Source organism: Loxodonta africana, chromosome 4 (assembly GCF_030014295.1).
Source record: "Loxodonta africana isolate mLoxAfr1 chromosome 4, mLoxAfr1.hap2, whole genome shotgun sequence".
Taxonomy (NCBI): Eukaryota; Metazoa; Chordata; class Mammalia; order Proboscidea; family Elephantidae; genus Loxodonta; species Loxodonta africana.
The window spans coordinates 193,494,689-193,505,162 of record NC_087345.1 but is presented as its reverse complement, the minus strand read 5'-3'; the positions used below and the strand labels follow the sequence as shown (position 1 = coordinate 193,505,162).

Genomic DNA, 10,474 nt, shown 5'->3' with positions numbered 1-10,474 from the left:
CTTAAATCTACCCTAACCATAAACCTAACCCTAACACCCTAAACCTAAGGTCTAACACCGTCTATAATCCTAACCCTTATCATAACCCTCACCCTTAACCTAAACTTCACACTAACCCTAAACCTAACCTAACGCTGACCCTAGACATAACGCCTAACCCTAACCGAACCCTAAACCTATCCTTAACACTAACCTGAACACAAACCCAAACCCTAGCCCTCACCATAAAAATAACCCTCACCCTATCCTGAACTTCATCCAAACACTAACCATAACCTTAACCCTAAACCTAGACCTAACCCAAACCCTAACCTTAAACCTAACTCTAAGAATAACGCTAGTCCATCTGTAACCCTAAACCAAACACTTACAATAGCCCTGAACCTAACCCTAAACTTAATCCTAAACCTAGACCTAATCCTAACCCTAACCCTAACTCTAACCTTGACCCTAAATAGAACACTAAGTCTAACCCTCAACTTGGACCTAAACCTAAATCTTACCCTACACCTAACCCTAACCCTAAACCTAACCCTAACTCTAACTCTAACCCTAATCATAACACTTACCCTAAACCCTCACCTTAACTGTAAAACTAACCGTAACCCTCACCCTAACCCCTAACCGTATCCCACAACGCTAACCCTAATGCTATCCCTAACCCTAACCCTAACACTAACCTGAAACCCCTGAGCCCTAATGATAACCCTAACCCTAACCCAAACCCTAACACCAAAGCGAAAGCCTAGCAAAAACCTTAACCCTAACTCTCACACTAACTCTAACACTAACCCGAAACCTAATCATGAACCTAACCCTAACCCTAAACCAAACCTAACCATGACCAGAACCACAAGGTCTAACCGGAACCCTCACCCAAAACCTAATCCTAAACTACACCTCTAACTCTAACACCTTACCATAACCATAATCCAAACCCTACCCAACCCTAACCCTAAACCTAACCCTCACCCCAACCACAACGCCTAACACAACCATAACCCTTACCCTAACCGTAACACTAAACTTAACCCTAACCTTAAATCTAACCCTAACCCTAAAACTAAACACAACCCATGAACTTAACCCTAACCCTGAACATAACCTTAACACTAACCTGAAAACAAGCCCAAACCTTAGCCATAACCCTAACCCTCACCCTGTCTTAAACTTCACCCTATTCCTAACCTAAAACTCGCCCTAACTTTAACCCTAACCCTACCCCTAAACCTAACCCTCACCTTAACCTTGGCCCACCTGTAACCCGAAACCTAACCCTTACAATAACTCTGACCCTAATCCTCACCCTAAACCTAATTCTAATCCTAACCCTGACCCTAACCCTAACCTAACCTTAACCCTATCTTTAAGCCTACCATAATCTTCAACCTAACTCTAACCCTAACCCTAGCCCTAACCCTAATCTTATCTGTAACACTTACCCAAAACCCTCATCTTAACTGTAAATGTAACTCTCACTCTTACCCTAACCCTAAACTTAACCCTAATTATAACCCTAACCTAAACCTAACTGAAATGCTAACCCTTAACCGTAACTCTAACCCTAATCCTTAGCCTAAACCTAACCTTAACCCTAAACCTAACCCTAACCACTGACCCTAACTCTAACCCTAAGCCTAAGCCGAACCCTCACCCTTAACCAAAATTTCACCCTAAGCATAACGCTAAGCCTACCCTAACTTCATTCAAACCCTAACCCTAAGCAAAACTAACACTAACACTAAACCTAACCTTAACCCTAAACCTAACCCTAACCCTGACTCTAACCTGAACCCAAACCCCTAACCCTAACCCTCTCGCAGAACATAAATTCACTGTAACCCTAAACACTAAATCTCCCCAACCCTGACCCTAACCATAAACATAATCCCAACACTAAACTTAAACCTAACCCTGACTCTAACTCTAACTTTAACCCTAAAACTTACCCTACACACTCAGTTTGAATGGAAACCTAGCACTATCCCTCACCCTAACATCTAAACCTAAGCCCAACCCTGAACCCAACCCTATCTCTAACTAAAAACTAGTCCTAAACCTAACTATGACTTAACCCTAACACTTACCCTAACTCTAAACCTGACCTTAACCCTAAACTTAATTCTAACCTTAACCCTAACCCTAACCCCAACACTAACCCTAAGCTCAACACTCACCCTTAACTTAAACTTCACCCTAACCCTAACCCTAAACCAAACACTAACCCTAACCCTAAACCTAACTTTAAACCTGACCCTAACATTAACCCAAACACTTAACGCAAAACCTAACACTAAGCCTAACCCTAAATGTAACGCTAACCTTAACCTAAACACCAAAGCCTAATCCTAACCCTCATCCTTAACCTAAACTTCACCCTAGACCTAAGCCTAACCCTAACCCTAAAATTACACCTAACCCTAAACTATCCTCTAACTCTCGCCCTAACCCTAACCCTAACTCTAACCCTAACCCTGGCAGTAACACCCTAAAACATCAGCTTAACTGTAAATGTAACACTAACCGTCACACGAACCCCTAACCCTTTCCCTAACCCTATCACTCATCCTAACCCTAACCCTGACCTAAACTTAATCCTTACCCTAACCCTAAACTTAACCCTAACCTTAACTCTACCCTAACCCTAACCCTAAACCTAACAATAACTCTAAACCGGACCCTAACCCTAACCCTAAACCCTAGATCTAACTCGAACTCTAAACCTAACCCTAACCCTAACCTGGCCCCACCCTTTACAGTAAAGCTAGCCTTAACCCTAACTTACCCCTACCCTAACCCTAAACCTAACCCTTACAATATCAATAACCCCTAGCAGGGTCCTGCCTAGTCTCTCCCACCTCATCACTCCTTACAAAGAGCCCTGCTTTGTCTCTCCCACATCCTCACTCCCTAAGCAGGGCTCTGCCTGTCCTCTCCCACCTCCTCACTCTCTATGCAGGACCCTGCCTTGTTCTCCCACCTCTTCACTCCCTACACAGGGCCCTGGCTAGTGTCTCCCATCTTCTCACTCCATACACAGCTTTCTGCCTGTTCTTTCCCACTTCCTCACTTCCTACACGGAGCCCTGCCTGGTCTCTCCCACCTCCTCACTCCCTACACCAGTCCCTGCCTGATCTCTCCTACCTCCTCACTCCCTGCACAGGGCCCTGCCTGGTCTCTCCCACATCCTTACTCCATACAAAGGGACTTGCCTGATCTCTGGCCTCCTCACTCCCTGCACAGAGCCCTGCCTGGTCTCTCCCAACTCCTCACTCCCTATTCAGGTCTCTGAATGTTTCTCCCACCTCTTCACTCCCTACACAGGGCCCTGCCTGCTGTCTTCCATCTTCTCACTCCCTACACAAGTTTCTGCCTATTCTCTCTCACCCCCTCACTTGCTAAACACAGTCCTGCCTGTTCTTTCCCACCTCCTGACTCAGTACACAGGTCTCTGCCTGGTCTCTTCCAACTCCTCACTCCCTAGACAGGGCCCTGCCTGGTCTCTGCCACCTCCTCACTCCCTACACAGGTCTCTGACTGCTCCCTGCCACCTCCTCACTCCCTACACAGGGCCCTGCCTGGTATCTCCCACCTCCTCACTCCCTACACAGGGCTCTGTCTTTTCTCTCCCACCTCCTCAGTCCCTACACAGGTATCTGGGTGGTCTCTCCCACCTCCTCACTCCCTTTACAGGGCCCTGATGATCTCTCCCACCTCCTCACTCCCTAAACAGGACCCTGCCTGGTCTCTCCACCTCCTTACTCCCTACACAGGGCTCTGGCTAGTCTCTCCTACATCCTCACTCTTTATACAGCATCCTACCTGGTCTCTCTCACCTCCTCACTCCCTATGCAGGTCTCTGCCTGGTCTCTCCCACCTCCTCACTCCCTACACAGGGCCCTGCCTGGTCTCTCCTAACGCCTAACTCCCTACACAGGTCCCTGACTGGCCTCTCTCACCTCCTCACTCCCTTTACAGGGCCCTGATGATCTCTCCCACCTCCTCACTCCCTAAACAGGGCCCTGCCTGGCCTCTCCCCCATCCTCAATTCACACAGGGCCCTGCCTCCTCTCTCTCACATCCTGACTGCACACACAGGGCCCTAACTGGTCCCTCCCACCTTCTCCATCCCTACACAGGTCTCGGCATGGTTCTCCCACCTCCCCATTCCCTACAAGGGTCTCTGCCTGTTCTCTCCCACCTCTTCAATCCCTAGACAGGGCCCTGCCTCTTCTCTCCCACTTCCTCACTCCCTACTCAGGGCCCTGCCTGGTATTTCTAACCTCCTCAGGCCATACACAGGGCCCTGCCTGGTCTCTCCCAAATCCTCACTCCCTACACAGGACTCTGCCTGGTCTCTCCCAACACCTCACTCCCTACAAAGGGCCCTGCCTGGAATCTCCCACCTCCTCACACCCTACCCAGGGTCCTGCCTAGTCAATCCCACCTCCTCACTCCCTACGCAGGGCTCTGCCTGTCCTCTCTCGCCTTCTCACTCCCTATGCAGGACTCTGCCTGGTTCTCCACCTCTTCGCTCCCTACACAGGGCCTTGCCTGGTCTCTCCTACCTCCTCACTCCCTACACAGTTCTCTGCCTGTTCCCTCCCATTCCTCAATCCCTACACAGGTCTCTGGGTGGTCTTTCCCACCTCCTTACTACATACACAGGTGTTAGCCTGTTTTCTCCCTCCTCCTCACTCCCTACACAGGGCCCTGATGTTCTCTCGCACCTGCTCACTCCCTAAACAAGCCACTGCCTGGTCTCTCCACCTCCTTACTCCCTCCACGGGGCCCTGCCTGGTCTCTCCCACCTCCTCACTCCCTACACAGGGCCATGCCTGGCCTCTCCCACCTCCTCACTCCCTACACAGGGCTCTGCCTGGTCTCTATCACCCCCTCACTCCCTACACAGGGTCCTGCCTTACCTCTCCCACCTCCTCAGTCCCTGCACTGTGTTTCTGGCTGTTATCTCCCTTCTTCTCACTCCCTACACAGGGCTGTGCTTGTTCTCTCCCATCTCCTCACTCCCTATACAGGGCCCTGCCTGGTGTATCCCATCTGCTCACTCCCTGCACAGGGCCCTGATGATCTCTCCTACATCCTCACTCCCTACACAGGGCCCTGCCTGGCATCTCCACCTCCTTACTCCCTACACACAGACCTGCCTGGTCTCTCCCACCTCCTCACTCCCTACACAGGGCCCTGCCTGGTCTCTCCTAACACCTCACTTCCTACACAGGGCTCTGCCTGATCTCTCCCACATCCTGACTCCCTACTCAGGTATCTGGGTGGTCTCTCCCAACTCCTCACTGTGTATGCAGGGCCTTACCTGTTCTCTATCACTTCCTCACTCCCTACACAGGGCCCTGATGGTCTCTCCCACCTCCTCACTCCCTACACAGGGTCCTGCCTGGTCTCTCCCACTTCCTCAATCCCTACACAGGTCCCTGACTGGTATCTCCACCACCTTACTTCCTACACACAGCCTTGCCTGTTCTCTTCCACATCCTCACTCTGTACACAGGGTCCTACCTGGTCTCTCTCACCTCATCACTCCCTACACAGGGCCCTGCCTGGTCTCTCCTAACACCTCACTCGCTACACAGGGCTCTGCCTGGCCTCTCCCACCTCCTCACTCCCTCCACAGGGCCCGGCCTGGTCTCTCCTTCTTCTCAATCCCTACACAGGTCTCTGCCTCTTCTCTCCAAGATACTCACTCCCTACACTGGGCCCTGCCAGGTCTCTCCCACCTCCTCAGTCCCTTCACAGGTCTTTGCCTGGTCTCTCCCACATCTCTGCCTCTTCTCTCCTGCATCCTCACTCCCAACATAGGGCCCTGCCTGGTCTCTCCCACCTTCTCACTCCCTACACAGGACGCTGCCTGGCCTCTCCCACCTCCTCAGGACCTACACAGGTCCCTGCCTGGTCTCTTCCAGCTCCTCACTCCCTACACAGGTGTCTGCCTGGATTCTCCCACCTCCTCACTCCTTACACAGGGCCCTGCCTGGTATGTCCCTCCTCCTCACTCCCTACAGAGGGCCCTGCCTGGTGTCTCCCTTCTGCTTACTCCCTACATATGTCTCTGTCTGTTCTCTCCCACCTCCTCACTCTCTACACAGGGCCCTGCCTGATCTCTGGCACATTCTCGCTCCCTACACAGGACCTGTGTGGTCTCTCCCAACACCTCACTCCCTCCACAGGGCCCTGCCTGGATGCTCCCTCCCCCTCACACCCTGCACAGGGTCCTGCTTGGTCTCTCCCACCTCATCACTCCTTACACAGGGCCTGCCTGGTCTCTCCCATATCCTCACTCCCTATACTTGGCTCTGCCTGGTCTCTCTCATCTCCTCACTCCCTAAGCAGGACTCTGCCTGGGTCTCCCTCTTCTTCACTCCCTACACAGGGCCCTGTCTGGTGTCTCCCATCTTCTCTATGCACAGAGCCCTGCCTGGTCTGTCCCACCTCCTCACTCCCTACACTCTTCTCTGCCTCTTCTCTCCCACCTCCTAACTCCCTGCACAGGGCCCTGCCTGGTCTCTCCCATATCCTTACTCCATACAGGGACATGCCTGATCTCTGGCCAACTCACTCCCTACGGAGGGCCCTTCCTGGTCTCTCCCATCTCCTCACTCCCTATGCAGGTCTCTGAATGGTTCTCCCACCTCTTCACTCCCTACACAGGGCCCTGCCTGCTGTCTACCATCTTCTCAATCCCTACACAGGTTTCTGCCTATTCTCTCCCACCTCCTCACTCCCTACACAGGTCTCTGCCTGGCCTCTCCCACTTCCTCACTCCCTACACAGGTCCCTGCTTCGTCTCTCCCACCTCATCACTCCTTACACAGGGCCCTGCCTGGTCTCTCCTACATCCTCACTCTTTACACAGCATCCTACCTGGTCTCTCTCACCTCCTCACTCCCTATGCAGGTCTCTGCCTGGTCTCTCCTAAGGCCTAACTCCCTACACAGGTCCCTGCCTGACCTCTCCCACCTCCTCACTCCCTAGACATGGCCGTGCCTGGTTGCTCCCAGCTCCTCACTCCCTACTCAGGGCCCCGCCTTTTCTCTCCCACCTCCTCCATCCCTGTAAAGGTCTCTGCCTGGTCTGTCCCACCTCCTTACTCCCTACACAGTTCTCTGCCTGTTCTCTTCCACATCCTCACTCCTTACACAGGGCCCTTCCTGGTCCCTCCCACCTCCTCACTTCCTACACCTGTCCCTGCCTGGTCTCTTCCATCTCCTCTCTCCCTACTCAGGGCCCTGCCTGGTCTCACCCACCTCCTCACTCCCTACAAAGGTCTCTGTCTGGTCTCTCAGCTCTTCACTCCCTACACAGGTTTCTGTCTCTTTTGTCCCACCATCTTACTCCCTGTACAGTGCCCTGCCTGGTCTCTCACTCTCTATACAGGGCCCTGCATGGTCTCTCCCACCTCCTGAGTCCCTTCACAGCGCCCAGCCTAGTCCCTCCCACCTCCTCACTCCCTACACAGGTTAGGGTTTAGGGTTTAGTTTAGTGTTAGGGTTATGGTTCGGGATCGGGTTTAGGGGTTAAGGTTAGGTTTTAGGGTTTAGTGTTCGAGTTTAGGGTCAGGGTCAGTTTTTAGTGTCAGGGTCAGGGTTTATGGTCAGGGTTTAGGGTCAGGGTTAGGGTCAGGGTTAGGGGTTAGGGTCAGGGTTAGGTTTAGGGTTTGTTTTTATGGTTAGGGTTTAGGGTTTAGGATTAGGGTTGGGGTAAGGTTAGGGCTATGTGTTAGGGCTAGGGGTTAGGGTTTAGTGTTTAGTGATAGAGTTTAGGGTCAGGGTCAGAGTCAGTGTTTAGTGTCAGGGTCAGAGTTTAGGGTCAGGGTTAGGGTCACGGTCAGGGTTAGGGTCATGGTCAGGGTTTAGGGTCATTGTCACGGTTTAGGGTCAGGGTCTGGGTCAGGGTTAGGGGTTAGAGTCAGGGTTAGGTTTAGAGTTTGGGTTTAGGGTTAGGATTTAGGGTTTAGGGTTAGGGCTAGGGTTAGTTTTAGAGGTTAGAGGCTAGGGCTTGGTGTTAGGGCTAGGTCTAGGGCTAGGGTTTTAGGGCTAGAGTTTAGGGTTAGGGTTAGGGTTTTGGGTTAGGCTGATGGTTAGAGTTTAGGGTTAGGGCTCATGGTTAGTGTTAGGGTTAGTGTTAGGGTTTAGGGTTAGGGTTAGGGTTTAGGGTTAGCAGTTAGTGTTAGGGTTAGTGTTCAGGGTTAGGGTTAGTTTTTAGGGTTTGGGTTTAGGGTTAGCGGTTAGTGTTAGGGTTAGTGTTCAGGGTTAGGGTTAATGTTTAGGGTTAGGTTTTAGGGTTCGAGTTAGTGTTAGGGTTAGGGCTAGGGCTAGGGCTAGGACTTGGGCTAGGGCCTAGGGCTAGGGCTAGTGATATGGTTTGTGTTTAGGGTTCGGGTTTGGGTTCACGTTAGGCTTCGGTTTAGGCTTCGGGTTAGGATTTGGGTTAGGGTTTTGGGTAAGGGTTATTGTTAGGTTCAGGGCTATTGTAAGGGTTAGGTTTAGGGTTACAGGTGGACTAGCGTTATGATTAAAGTTTAAGTTTAGGGTTTGGGTTAGGTTTAGATTTAGGGTAAGGGTTTGGATGAAGTTTACGATATGGTGAGTGTTATTTTTAAGGTTAGGGCTAGAGTTTGGGTTCGTGTTCAGGTTAGTGTTAAGGTTAGGTTTAGCGTTTGGATTAGGGTTAGGGGTTATGTTTGGGGGTAGGGTTATGTTTAGATTTAGGGTTAGTGTGAAGTTTAGGTTAAGGGTGAGGGTTACAGTTAGGGTTAGGGTAAGGGTGAGGGTTAGGGTCAGAGTTATTGTAAGGGTTAGGTTTAGGGTACTACAGGTGGGCCAAGGTTAAGTTTAGGGTTTGATTTAGGGGTAGGGTTAGGGTTAGGGTTAGGGTGAGCTTTAGCTTAGGGATAGGGTGAAGTTTAAGATAGGCTGAGGGTTAGTTTTAGGGTTATGGTTAAGGTTTGAGTTTGGTTTCAGGTTAGTGTTAAGGTTATGTTTAGGGTTAGGGTTAAGTTTACGGGTTCTTTTTAGTTTTAGGGTTAGGGTTAAATTTTAGGTTAGGGTTAAGTTTAGTGTTATGGTTAGGATTAGGGTCACGGTTTGTGTTAGTCTTTGTCGTTTGGGTGAGGGTTAGGTTTAGGGTTCGGGTTGGGTAGGGTTAGGATTCTGGTTATGGTAAGGTGTTAAGGGTTAGAGTTTTAGTTTAGGGTTAGGGTTTGGGTGAGGGTTCCGGTTAGTCATTGTGGTTCTGGTCATGGTTAGGTTTGGTTTAGGGTTAGGGTTAGGTTTATTATTAGGTTTCAGGTTAATGTTAGAGTTAGAGTTAGGGTGAGACTTAGGGTTAAGGTTTGGGTTAGGCTTTGGTGTTAGGGGTTAGGGTTTGGGTTAGGGGTTAGGGTTATCGTTAGGCCTTAGGGGTTCAGGTTAGTGTTAGGGTTAGGAATAGCATTAGGGTTAGGGTTGGGGGATACGGCTAGGGGTTAGGGTGAGGGTTGCGGTTAGTTTTACAGTTAAGGTGAGGGTTTAGGGTCAGTGTTATTCTTAGGGTTAGAGTTAGGGTTAGGTTCAGGGTTAGGGTTAGGTGTAGGGTAAGATTTCGGTTTAGGTTCAGGTTTAGAATTAGAGTTAGTGTTCTATTTAGGATCAAGCTTAGAGTTAGGGTTAGGGTTAGGATTAGGATTAGGTCTAGGGTTAGGTTCAGGGCTAATGTAAGGCTTAGTTTTAGGGTTACAGGTGGAGTAGTGTTATGGTTAGAGTTTGGTTTAAGGTTAGGGTTTGGGTTAGGTTTAGGTTTAGGGTGAAGGTTAGGGTTAGTGTTGGATGAACCTTAGGACGGGGTGAGGGTTATTCTTATGATTAGGGCTGAAGTTTGATTTTGTGTTCAGGTTAGTGTTAAGGTTAGTTTTAGGGTTCGGGTTAGTGTTAGGAGTTACGTTTAGGGTTAGTGTTAGGTTTAGGTTCAGGGTTAGAGTGATGTTTAGGTTCATAGTGAGGGTCAAGGTAAGGGTTAGGATTACGGTGAGGATTATACTTAGTGTTAGAGTTTACGTTTAGGGTGTTAGGGTTAGGTTTATGGTTAGGGTAGGGTTAAGTTTAGGGTTAATGTAAGGGTTAGTATTAGATTAGTGTTACTGTTCGTGTTTGGGTTAGGGTTAGGGATAAGTTTAGGGATAGCGGCAGGTTTAGGGTTGGGGATTCGGTTAGGGGTTCGGGTGAGGTTTAGTGTTAGGTTTACAGTTAAGGTGAGGGTTTAGGGTAAGTGTTATGGTTAGGGTTAGAGTTAGAGTTAGGGTTAGGGTTAGGGTGAATTTTCAGTTAATAGTGAGGGTTAGGGTAAGGGTTAGGGTTAAGGTTAGAGTTAGGATTAAGATTAGTGTTAGGGTTAGGTTTACGGTTAGGGATAGGGTAGGGGTAAGGTTAGGGTTAAGGCTAGGTTTACGGTCAAGGGTACGTCTAGG

General features: G+C 50.0%; 1 long non-coding RNA gene across 1 annotated transcript; it reads right to left on the bottom strand.

Annotated features, from left to right (window-relative positions):
• Positions 1–2,069: 2,069 nt before the first annotated feature.
• LOC135231285 (uncharacterized) lies at positions 2,070–8,014 on the bottom strand. The gene is made up of 2 exons (XR_010321984.1): positions 5,162–8,014; positions 2,070–4,753 (listed from the first exon to the last, which is right to left on the bottom strand). It is a non-coding gene; the product is annotated as an uncharacterized LOC135231285 (long non-coding RNA).
• Between the last annotated feature and the right edge of the window lie 2,460 nt (positions 8,015–10,474).